We start from the raw sequence: 12,275 nt of genomic DNA, 5'->3' as shown, positions 1-12,275 counted from the left end.
AGAACCAGTCTGTGGTCGGTGGTCTCTTATCTGGAAGGAATGCTACTCAGTTGCTGTGTCAAAACAGCAAAAGTAGAGAGGAGTACAGCTGGGCTGGATTCTGTTTAATTCTTAGGAAAGAAAGTCTAATGGCGATGAGTGAAGGAGGGGATATAATGAAGTGTGTCTGACCTCCCTTTTTGTCATGGCCAGGAACTCACTATTTTAAGGCTTCTCTGGGGTCATCTTGGCCAAGAGTGTGGTTCATTCAGTCGGTTCGGGGGCTTAGCATTTTGTCTTTATTTCTAAATACCAACTCACCCCTTAGCCCATTGCCACAGCCCTGTCAAGTCTTCATCACACTCTTGGAGATGGACAGCATGGCTGCCTTCTCCCTGGCCTGCCAGCTTCCGAGCTTATGCTCACCTGGATGGTCATGCTCATTTCTCATTTTGGGAACCACTGTCTGATTCTGTGGCTGTACACATCCCTCCCAGGCTGTCTGAGTTGGCATCCTTAGAGCTCGTGGATATTGGAGTGCCCCCCTCCTGTCAGATTCTGATAGGCAGTCTTTGGGGGTTTGCTGTAATCAGGTCACCCATTGTTCCCTTTTCTCTTCTTCCTTGGCTGTCCACAGGTTGGGGACTACTATGTCGTGTTGGGATCTGCAGGTAGCCCAGCCCTTTATCAATCACTGCGGCACTTCTAGAACAACTGGAAGCAGGAGTGGGCTGCTGAGGAAACCGAGGCTGGGAGTTGTGAGCACTGGCTGTGTGAATGGCCACTCCAGCTGCATGTTTCTTCTGCATGCACTCCTGACCAGACCAGCACAAGAAGTCGCTTATTCCTCCTTCCTGCCTCCCTTATTTCCTTCCTTCTTTCTCTTGTTCATTTTATCCAGCCAGTGTTTCTTGGAGCCACCTTTGGCCTGATCTGTGTAAGGAGCTGGCATGCAGGAGGAGCAGCCTCAGTTCTGGCCTCCAGCACTCCCAGGCTTGCCCAGGATGGGACTGCCTCCCCAGAAGCCTTGTAGAACTTTAAAAATTTGGGGGACGTTAGCACATGGCAATGACCTTGGGAAGAGGAGTCTATTCCTGTCTGTCCCTGCCATAACATATCTAAGAAAAAAGAAAGAAACATTTGTATTTCTACATACTCCTCCCTCCCTTGGCCAACCCCCTTGGGGCTCAATATCTCACTCATCGCTTTTGCTGTGTTTGAGTTGTCAAGGATACTTCTGCTGGCCTCATTATAGCTTTTCATGCTGGGAACTGTGTCTTTGGGTGTGGTTTTTGATTGATTAAAAGTAGGTTAAAGTAATGAGGTAGATGGAGGCGCTTCTAAGGGCTTTCATGGCTCTGATGCTGATGGATGAGACATTCCAAAGGAACCACAGTAATGTGGTTCTCCTGCTCCCTGTGGGCAGGGCCCTCATCCCTACAGTCTTGGGTGCTCACTGCCCAAGCCCCAAGGCTATAGGTTTGTGGATTTTGAGGTTCCACAAGTCAGGGACTGCAGTGCTGGAGTCCTTTGAGGTGGTGTACCCTGGGACCCAGCTGGACTTTTCTACCGAATGACTGAGTTGATACAGAACACCTCTTCTGTTCTGCACAGAATTGTGCCCATGCCGTCTTCCTGACTAACTTTCCTCGGGCTCCTGCCCTTTTGTAGTCTTTGTTCCTCCTGCTTGAAATGCCTCCTCCTTCAGGGACTGCATTTAGTTTTCACTATTGTGTCATCAGCACCAAACACAGTAGTGCCTGGCACATAGGTGCTCAAGTGTTTTTCTTTCTTTTCTTTTCTTTTTTTTTTTTTCAGATGGAGTCTCACTCTGTCACCCAGGCTGGAGTGCAGTGGTGCTATCTCGACTCACTGCAACTTCCACCTGCTGGGTTCAAGCAATTCTTCTGCCTCAGCCTCCCGAGCAGCTGGGACTACAGGCACGTGCCACCATGCCCGGTTATTTTTTTTGTTGTATTTTTAGTAGAGACAGGGTTTCACCATGCTTTCCAGGCTGGTCTCGAACTCCTGATCTCGTGATCCGCTCGCCTTGGCCTCCCAAAGTGCTGGGATTACAGGTGTGAGCCACTGTGCCCGGCCAGTGTTTTTCGACTGATTGACTGACTAAATGGATGAATGAACAAATGAATCCTTCCCCAGCTTCACAGAGTTGGTTACATAAGTGGGAAAGCAAAAAACCAACCATAGAAAACGCTGGAGAGTGAAGAGCTGACCACTGTGGGGAGGAAGTGACTAGGGAAGTTCTGACTGCTGAGGTCACCCCATCCCTGAGGCCACTCCATCCGTGGGACAAGTAAGTCATTTAATAGCTCTTGACACCAATGTGTTCATTTGTGATACTAACCGCTGCCTGCGTCCTGTCCTTGCAGCTCTCTGGTGGGAGTCATGTAAGAACACTTTGCATACTGTTTTGTGCACATGTGAGAGGTTGCCACTGCTGAGGGCTGGCTCTTCCCACAGTACCTCCTGTTGCCATCCTGAGGAATCTGGCCTTTCCCTAATTCTCACCTTCCTGGACATCTCTGGGAACCTTCAAGGCAAATGTTCTTGTATCCTTGAGCAGCTCATGTGTACTTGGAGAATTTGTCTTCGCCTTGTCTACAACTCCTAGGAGAAAGTGTGGCTCTCCCCTTTCTCCATCTTGACTGGAATCCATGGGTCACACAGTATTTGAAGAAACTCCCTTTCCTTCCCAAGCTTTGAACTTCCTTACAGCTTTCTCTGGTGGGTCCCACTCTGTTGCTTCCCTGGCCGTCTCCTACTGGACTGCAGGGACAGTGAGCTGCTCATCTGGACTTCTTGCCCTCAGCATCTGCCCTCACTGATCTATTCATCTCCCAACAGCTGCCAAAGTAAAGGCCTGGCTGAGCCAAAAGAAACTGTATTCTTGAATTCCTGGGGAGGTCGTGTGTGCAAGCTTTGATGTCAGAAGACTAGAGTTTGAATCCAGCAGTGTGCTCCCTTGCTCACTGACCCTGGGTGGTCACTTAATGTTTCTGGGCATTGGTTTCTTCTTTTTATAAAACATGGTTAACAATGTCTACTGCACAGATTTATAGTGAGGAATAACTTCAATGTTAATCACTTGTACAGTGCCTACCACTTAGCAGGAACTCAGAGAGGATTAGTGCACCTGTCTCTGGCACATGCTAGACATTGACCCAGAAACTTCCTATCTCTTAATTTTTTGTAAATAATGTGTACAGAGCCAGGGCCCACAGCCAATACAGTGAGCCTCTAACATGGTGAAAATCAGCTCTGATGAACAAAATAGGATAACTTGTGTTTGGATTCCTATATGCCCATATGTGCTGCTAAAGGAATTGAGAACACTCAGTGAGTCCAAACATTTCCTTCACAAATGTGTTTACCAATGTACTTTCCCCAAACCATTTACAACACCACCCCCACCCGCCAAGAGATTCCACATCAATTCAATGAGACTTTGCCACAAGTGAGTGGACTTCTGTAGACCTGGGATGGACCTGGCTTCCAGGTGGCTGCTTCCCCTGCCATTGTCCCCATAAATGGGCTTATGTACAATGGTTTAGTCATCTCTACTCCCTGGAGCTTTTGAGTTATGCGGTTAGGGGTTCTAGTAACTAAGTAGGTTTAGTTACTAAGTAGAATATTTGTGTATTTATTTTCTTATTACAAAGCATTACCACCAAGGGCTTTGTAGCCGTCAGTCCTTGCATGCTGTTTTCTGAGTAAAGAGGCATTCCACCAGATGGATATATGTCTGTCTGTCTGTTGGTCAGTTACACAAACTTGCACCTCACTGTCAGTTCATTCAGCTCTCACACCAGCAGGTCATTGCTATAGAGACTGAAACGGCTGAAGAGTGCACACCTGTGGGAACCTGAAGAAACCTGGGGGAACCTGTGCGCAAATGGGTTCCCTTGGTGGGGTCTCCCCTGACTAAATCAAATAGGCTCAGAGGGAAAACAGAAAAGTCACTCCTAGGCCTCCAGCCCAGGCCCACATCCTGGCTTGAGACTAATGTTCCAGAAGTTCCCCTTTTTGCCTGTCTCAGTTATACATATTTCTGGTTCCTTCTGTCCCTCTAGGCTCCTGAGGCCGTGCCGGAGTCCTCTTAGGAATTCCAGACACCAGCTCCCAAACCCTGCACCTGCAGCCTGCAGCCTCACAGCTGCAGTGGGATTGCTTTCTGAAGGTGCTTTCAAGAGGTTGAAGGTAAATGACTTCAGGCAGATGATTAGCCTAATTAAGCTTAATGCCTCCTGCAATTACCATGCTGGCTTTGAGGAGTGTCCCATTCCTCCCGTTCAGCCCGAGGGCTGAGTAGAAATCCTGATGAGGCAGGACAGGCCTCCCAGCAGGCCTGGCCCTGCCTCTGGTCACATCCCTCTGACGGCCCCTCCCTGTGTCTGGTGGTGGGGGGGTGCGAGCCAGCTCAGAGCCCTGGGGAGCCTGACCTCCTCAAGTGCAGGCTTGGTGGTGACAGCCAGCTTCCTGCCTGCCTCACTTACAGCCCAAGGAAGGGGGTTCAGAAACAGGGCGTTTCAGCCTTGGGGGCAGGACACAGCTCCCCAGACTTACTTGTTGAAAGGAGAAGGTGCTCCTTTAGCAATGAGATGCTCATGGTTCTCTGGAGCGCTGGAAGAGGTCTCACTGTCCCTACAAGGCTCTGTGACCATGATCGGGCACCTTCTGTCACCTCCACTGTGAAGTGGGAGGGGAACGTGGTAGGGATGAGGTCTCTAACTCTACCAAGATCAGGCGCTTTTGGTGGAAGGGATGAGATCTCTAACCTCCTACCAGGATCAGGCCTTGTTGGTGGAGGGGATGAGGTCTCTAAACCTCTCCAGGATCAGGCGCTTGTCCGGATGGAGGGATTGAGGGTTCTCTAACGCTCTACCAGGATCAGGCCTTGTCGGTGGAGGGATGAGGTCTCTAACCTCTACCAGGATCAGGCCTTGTTGGTATTTCCCCTGCCCCCTTCCCAGGCCGGTGACATGAGTACAGGGAAAGCAGACGGTGTGGAAATGAGGAAAGAAATAAAACAGCCTTGACTTATTGAGCGCTTGCTGGGTGCTAAATTCTTTGACATGAATTGTCTCATTTAATTCTCACAGTAACCCTGCGTGGTGGGTTCCATTATTATGCCCTCTGTGCAGATGAGAAAACAGAGGTTTAGCAAGCTTTAAGAAAGCTCATATCAACCCCAGCCTGTCTGACTCCAGAATCTGTCCTTTCCATCCTTATGGATGAGGCACAGGTAGATAATTAACTGCATGAACAAGTAAATGAAAAACAAAAACCAACGAAAAGCAGTCTGTACTTTACTCGGCCCTGGGCCGCCTGGGCCAGGTGCTTGAAAGGCATCTCTCTGTCTCCTTCATCCTTACAGACATCCTGTCAGGCAGGTATAAATGCCCCATTTTATTAATGAGAAATTAAGTGCAGATAAACTGAGCCTTTCCTGAGCGAGTAAGTGGAGAACCGGCCAGTCTTGGGGCACTGAGGGATGGGGAGGCCAGGGGTCAGAACACCTGTAGCCAATGGCTCCTTGCTCTTTTGATGGGTATTTCTTTGGCAGTTTTTGCCTCTGGTTCCCTATGAGTAGTCTGTTTCAGTGGGTCCCACCCCAACCTTGTAGTTAACAGTTGAGATAATTGATGTTTGGGAAGAACCTTTTTCCTACAAGTGATACAAGAGCAACTCAGAGAGCTGGAGGGACTGTGACTAGAGGGGACTTTGAGGTCTTAAATTCAGCATTGCCGCAATCACAGGAGACCAAACTAGAATATTACAGAGTCATGAAAGGTCAGGTGTCCATAGTCCACAGGAGCAGCCCAGCATGGTGGTCAAGAGCATGGTCTTTGGGGTCAGACAGCCAGGCGTGAACTCCGGCTCTGCTACTTGCTTGCTCTGTGGTCCCTCAGTTTTCCACCTGTAAGTGGGTAATAATAACACTCATCTCATAGGCCTGCTGTGGGGAGTCATGTGCTTATGAAGCACTTAAAACAGTTTCTTGTGCAGAGTAAGTGCTATGTGGGTGTTCATGAAATATAAACATTGAATGTCATTGAAAAATGCTTTTAAGTAATTTTGGGTATAAACTGTGAGCTGCAAAACTATATACATTATGCTTCTAATTTTCTTTACATATATGCATTTATACAATTTTTAATAATGGCTATCTATGTTATGGAATTTTGGATAATTTTTATTTCTTTATAACATTCTTTATTTTCTACAAGGAGCAAGAATTACTTTATAATTTTAAAATACAAAACAAAACTTCTTTTCATGCCGGCCTCCAACCCCTATTCCCATTATGAGATTGGTTCTAAATGATGAGTACTGTATTCCTCTGAAAGGCTGGGAGGTCCTGTCTGGAAACATCCAAAGGCTTTGCATCTTCTGAGTGTGAGGATGTGGCCAGCAGGGTTTGTGTCATGCCTGTTTGACTGCCTTGTCCACAGTGAGGATGCCTGGGGAGAACCTCTGGGTGTGGACTGCCTTTTCCAGGGTCTCATTTCTCCTGGGTTGTCTCCAGCTCCTGCAGAAATGCTGCAGGTATCCATAGAAACAGTGGACACTCTTGATTTAGTTTACCTTAGGTACTTGTTTTTCAGAAATGAGAACATTTAACATCTTCTTCACTACCTCTACCACTGCCTGACTTTCTTGCTGGGAGTTTGGCCATTCTGAAACACATACCTTTGGAAGTGGTAGTGAACTTGGAAATTGTCCTAAGTTTGGTACCATTGTAAAGTCTCTGACTGGGTGAGATATTTCTGCACTGTCTTGGATCCCGGGAAAATGTTTGTTTATCACAATACCAGACATGAGCAGAGAAATATCTGTGGTGTCACAGAAATTACAAGTTTTGGGGAGATGAACTTCTGGCTTGGAAAGGTATTGTCAAAGAGAAGCTTGCTGGTTGAAGCCAGCCTTTTACATGTTACCTATTATTTTCCAATTTAGGATTGAGCTCAAGAAATGCATATTTGAATACACAATTGGGCTAGATTCTTTCCTAAGCAATGCCACTACAGAGGACTGGGAGAACTATTTCAGCCCTAGGGGAAAGAAAAATAATCTGGCCTTTCAGCAAAGGTGAACTGGCTAAAAAATCCTGAGACTGGATTTGCATTGACATGAAACTAAATCAGGCCTGGGCCTGCTTCTGGACAGAGACCCAGTTATTTGGACTGGCTCCTGCTCTACCAGGCTTACCTTTTTCTTCCACATAAAATGTCTGCATTGTCAGGGAGGTGGTCTAGGTTGTAAGGCTATCTTGACAAGATAGGGGAGTATGTTAACTTGGGTCAAACTTGAAGTCAATTTGAGACCCCAGAAATGATAATAATTGAAAAATCTGACTTTTTCAACATTTTATTTTAAATATTTGAGAAGCATTGCTCTGCTGATAAATTATATCACATTTTTAATCCTCTAAGTGGACAAATAACTCCACTATACATCTGCAGAGCACCACCAGGTCCCAAGGTCATTGTGCTGTATCTATGGCAGGCTCTTTTCATCCTTGCTGCAGCCCTGTAAGCCAGCAGCATTGTTGGGTCTGTTTCACAGGTGAGAAACCAAGACGGGGGAAGGTAAGTGGCTTGGCTACAGGTCCCTGTCTAATGAGCGGCAGACCCTGAACTAGCCCCCAGCTCTTTTGTCTCTGACATACCCAGGATTCATTGTCATCTCTGGCACTGTGCTTTCTTCCAGGGCTAGTGAAACTTGCCAGCAAGGGAGATCCTTGGAAAAATAGCATCACTACTTGAGGTGTCTTTGTATCTGTGGTCTCTGAACAAATCTCCCCAACCATAAATAAGAGGTTTTCCAGGTCCAGTGAAGCTGCTTTGAACATGTATTTGATTTGCTTTTATAGTTCAGAGGAACAATAAAATGACTAAAATTACCACCATGGCAATGAATTAGAATTCCTTGCTGGCAAAACCTGTAATTCTCTTCTGTTCCCTGCATTCTGCCCTTCTTTACCATGTGTCCTGCTTTGACTGCTTCTGGACTTATCTGACCCTCAAGAACTCTTATCCAGGGGACTTGGCCTAGGCCCCAGGACTTCTCAGTGTCCACTGAGTTAACACATTTCCTCTTCCTTCTCATGCCACATGGCTGCCCTTCCAAAGGCGCTGCCTCTGAGAAGCACAGGTTTCTGAATTTACCGTATTTACCGGTTTGGGTTAGAAGCTTCTCCAGCCCCTTTCCTTCCCCTATGTTCTTTCAGTGCTGCCCTTGAATTATCAATAGTGAAAATTGCAGACATCAAAGGTTGAATTTAATGACGACCTACTTATCAAGTTCCAAATAGATCTGTAAATACAGCTGATCTCCAATCAAAGGAGACCAACTCATTTCCATGCGTGCATGCATGTGCCCATGCATACATCTATCCATGTGTGCACGCATTCATCTTTCATCTACCTACTCATGGAATTTCAGCACCTGCTTGTGCCAGATGCTGTGTTAAAAGGTGAGGTATAACAGCGAGGAAGACAGTCCTGATTCTTACTTCTAGGAGGAGAGATCCTCCTAAACTTCACTTTAGAATGAGGTGTGCTTCAATCAGAAAAGTGTAGGGTGCATGTTCTGTTGGTGATTGCCTTTAGAAGAAGAGCATGCACACATCTCTGAGTGTATATGTTTTCCTGCTTCTATATGAAATAAGTTAAGCCCGCTGGAAATTGTATTAGGGAAAAAGAAATTTCTTTACCTCAGGATTTCTTAGCAAATAGTGATTTGTTAGTTCCTAGTGGAAGTTCATCTTGGTGACTTCAACAGGGGCCCATTTTTACTTTGGTAGGTATGTAAATTAGCACTCACCAACAGCTGAAGTAGGAGGTAGAACTGGCTTATTTATGGGGCTGAAGTCAGGGGATTTCAGTTGTAGTTCCACTTCTGCCACTAACTTCTGTGGGATCTGAGGCAAGTCTCCTTACATTATTCTGCCTCTGTGTCTTCATTCTTAAAGTGGAGACTATACTTGTTTTCGTAGTTCTTAAGAATATTATACAGATGTGAACATGTGTGTGAAGTTTTAAATAAATGCAAAGCAGTGGAAGAAATGTACTTGAGTGAGTCTTTTGACAAATGGTCCAAGCTCAGAGATGTGTTCACAGCTGTTACGACCAGCACACTTGTTGCCTTAGTTAGAGTGACATACACCTGGTTTGCCCAGACAGTCCTGATTCATGCCCAAACTCCTGGCAAAAGTATTAAGACTGATCCTTTTTATGCTCAAGACTGTCTTGATTTGGAGGAGAAATCATATGGTTTTCTTCCTATAGAGAACATGAACTAAGCAGAAAACTAACCTCTGTCTCAGTGGCACGAGTTCTGTCATGTTTTAGGTTCATCAAATGATGGTGGTCAGAATGGGACCAGCACCAGCCTGAGATCAGTGCTTGAGTATGTGTAGCTCAAGTTAGAAGTGAGCAGCTGCTGTCCTTTTCTCTCCATAAGGGATGACTCTGCAGTTAACCTAGAGAGCCTCCAGATGAGCCAGCCAATGAGGTGGTCCCAGAAAACTGGGTCCATTGGAGGAAGGGCAGATTTCTATGTGGGGCTGCACCTGTCTTCTCCCGCTTCCAGCCATGGCTCTGCAGTTACAGCGCACATGCTGGAGCATGCAGGTCAGTCGTGCCTGGAGGTGCAGTAACTCGATGAGATTGCTGCACCATAGCCAACACGATGAGTGATGGAAGTGGGTAGGCTGAGCAGAAAATGGAGGGTGCCTTCTTCTGTCTCCACCCTCCCTCTTCTCCCAAGGCTGGCCAAGCTAGAGTGAGAGGAAATTAGTGAATTGTCCCTGGTGCCTGAGGCCCCTGACATCTGTCAAATGTGAGAGGGATAGTGTGTGTCCTTTGCTGGACTTGCTGCTTCTTGGGGTGACCTGGGACATAACTTTAGATCTTAGTTGGAGGAAAGAGCATGAGGGTGTCTTGGCCCTTTATCTATGGATATCTGCCATGTTGGGCTCCTATTTGAAAACAACAGCTGGGGGGATGCTGAGCTTCAATTGTCATGACCTGGTATTTCCTGGAGGTGGGAGGGGCATGGGTCTTGAGTCCCAATGTCTGAGTTATAAGTTTGACTCACCACTGACCCACTCTGTGGCTTTGGGCTAGTTGTGCTTCTTCCCCAAACTTGTTTTTCCATCTGTAAATTGGGATTAATTTTTACCCCAGTGATGTCATATCACCTCATCTATCCCTCACTCAGGAGGTTAAGGAGCTGTGTGAAGTCACAAGGTTACTTTATTTACTCGCTGAGTGTACACTGAGCACCTGCCATGTGGCAGCATGTGGAGGGTGCCAGGAATACAAGTGTCTGAGACAATCACAGCCTTGGCCCTCATGGAGCTGCTGTTTCATGAGAAGAGATTAATGGTGAACCACTAAATAAACTAGCAAATAAAATAGTTAGATCCCACTTTAAATAGTATGAAGAAAACATACAGGTTCTGAGATACATACAGGTGCCTGAGTGAGGGAAGGGGGTAGTGTTCAGACAAGGTGATTGGAGAAGCCTCATCTACGAGGGTGACTTTTATGTGGAGACCTGACCATGACCAGACAGCTGTGCAGAGTTGCAGAACTGTGTTCCAGACAGAAGGATGCAGAATGAGTTCCATTGACATCTCTGGCAGGTGGTTTACAAATCTTCCTTACAAGGATCATGGGAAGTAACCCGAGAGCACTGGGTTACAGATTAACCCATGTCTAAGATAGGTAAGTGGAAAAAGCAAAGTGCAGAACAAGCTGCATAACTTACTATAATCTATATAAAAAGAGTATGTGTATACATTCATATATGCTTGTATATTTGCAGATATCTCTAGAAGGGTATACCAGAAATTGATGGTTATAGGTAAGAAGGGAGTCTTGGGGCCTATGGTAAAAAAAAAAAGACTCACTTTTAATTGCGTATCTATTTTTACTGTTTGATTTTTTTAAACCATGTGCGTATACTACTTTAGAATAAGCTCACTTTTATAAAAATATGTATACTTATTTAAAGTAAATGTTTGTAGGCCATTTGGCAGCAAAAGAAAGACAGGTTTATGGGAGTGTGGGTGTGTGTGGAATTTTCCAGGTGCCAGGAAAACAAGCCAGATCTGGAACTGAACAGTGCCTGGGGCCAGCTTCAGCATGGAGAGCCCAGGAAAGGGGGGCACGATGACCCCAGGCATCCATCCACACATGCACAGACATATTTCCGTGGCCTTTCTTCTCACTACACATGACAGGGGTGCCCATTTCCCCTCTCTTGTACTTCTGCCTAAACTCAGTAAATGTGTTTATTTGGATTTGAAAAATCACAGCCCTAACCCTCATACATGTGCTGACTTTTAATATAATTACTTATGTGCACATTTGATTTTTTTGCAGGATTAACCCCTAGGGCTCCTACCACAGAACCTCATGCCACATGTAGTATCAGTCCTTTAATATGCAGAACATATATCACAAATATTTACTTGCCCTGAGAGGTTATTTATTTTTCCCTTTCCATGTCCTTTCCAGGGTAGTGAAGACATCAACAGCAATAATTTCATCAGATATTAGGATGAAAACTTCTATTAAATTTATAGAAAGCCAATTGAATTATAGTGGAATGAGGTGTTGAGGTTAATTTAATCTTCTATTTTACTGTCTGGTTTACTCCCTTTCTGTTGTTGAACTTCTGAAAGCATGATTATGTTTACTTTCCTGCCTAATGCTTCAGTACTTGGAATCCTCTCCTCTCCAGAACAGAGCTGACAACCACTGAACAAAAGAAAAAGTTTAGTGAACAGGTAAAATCACCCAAGGTTTACCATATAATAAGACTTTAATCTTACTCATATAGAAATTGCTTTCTCAGAGCTTATTCTCACTTTATATATAACTTTAATGAGTAGAATGTTCTAATTTATATGTCTACAAAAATTTAGAAGGTAGAGGAATAAGCAGATACTTTGACATTAGCAAGACATGACAGCCTAGTAGCATAGAAAAGACATATAAGCGCAGAAACTCAATTTCAAAAACCATAATGTTAGGGGATGGATTAATGAAGTGGGAGTGTTCCATGTGTCTGGAAACATTACAGTAAAAGTTGTACAATCAATGATTCTGAATCTTCAATGTAAATTATGTTCTAAATCTGTTTAAAGAAGACAGAAGCCAAGCAACACATTTTAGAAAGATGTTTTAAAATCAGAAATGGCTAAAAATTGTAAATATTCAAGTGATCTCATTGTTCAATTCCCACCTATGAGTGAGAACATG

Source organism: Rhinopithecus bieti, unplaced genomic scaffold (genome assembly GCF_001698545.2).
Source record: "Rhinopithecus bieti isolate Rb0 unplaced genomic scaffold, ASM169854v2 scaffold_5889, whole genome shotgun sequence".
Taxonomy (NCBI): Eukaryota; Metazoa; Chordata; class Mammalia; order Primates; family Cercopithecidae; genus Rhinopithecus; species Rhinopithecus bieti.
This window is presented reverse-complemented; position numbering follows the sequence as displayed.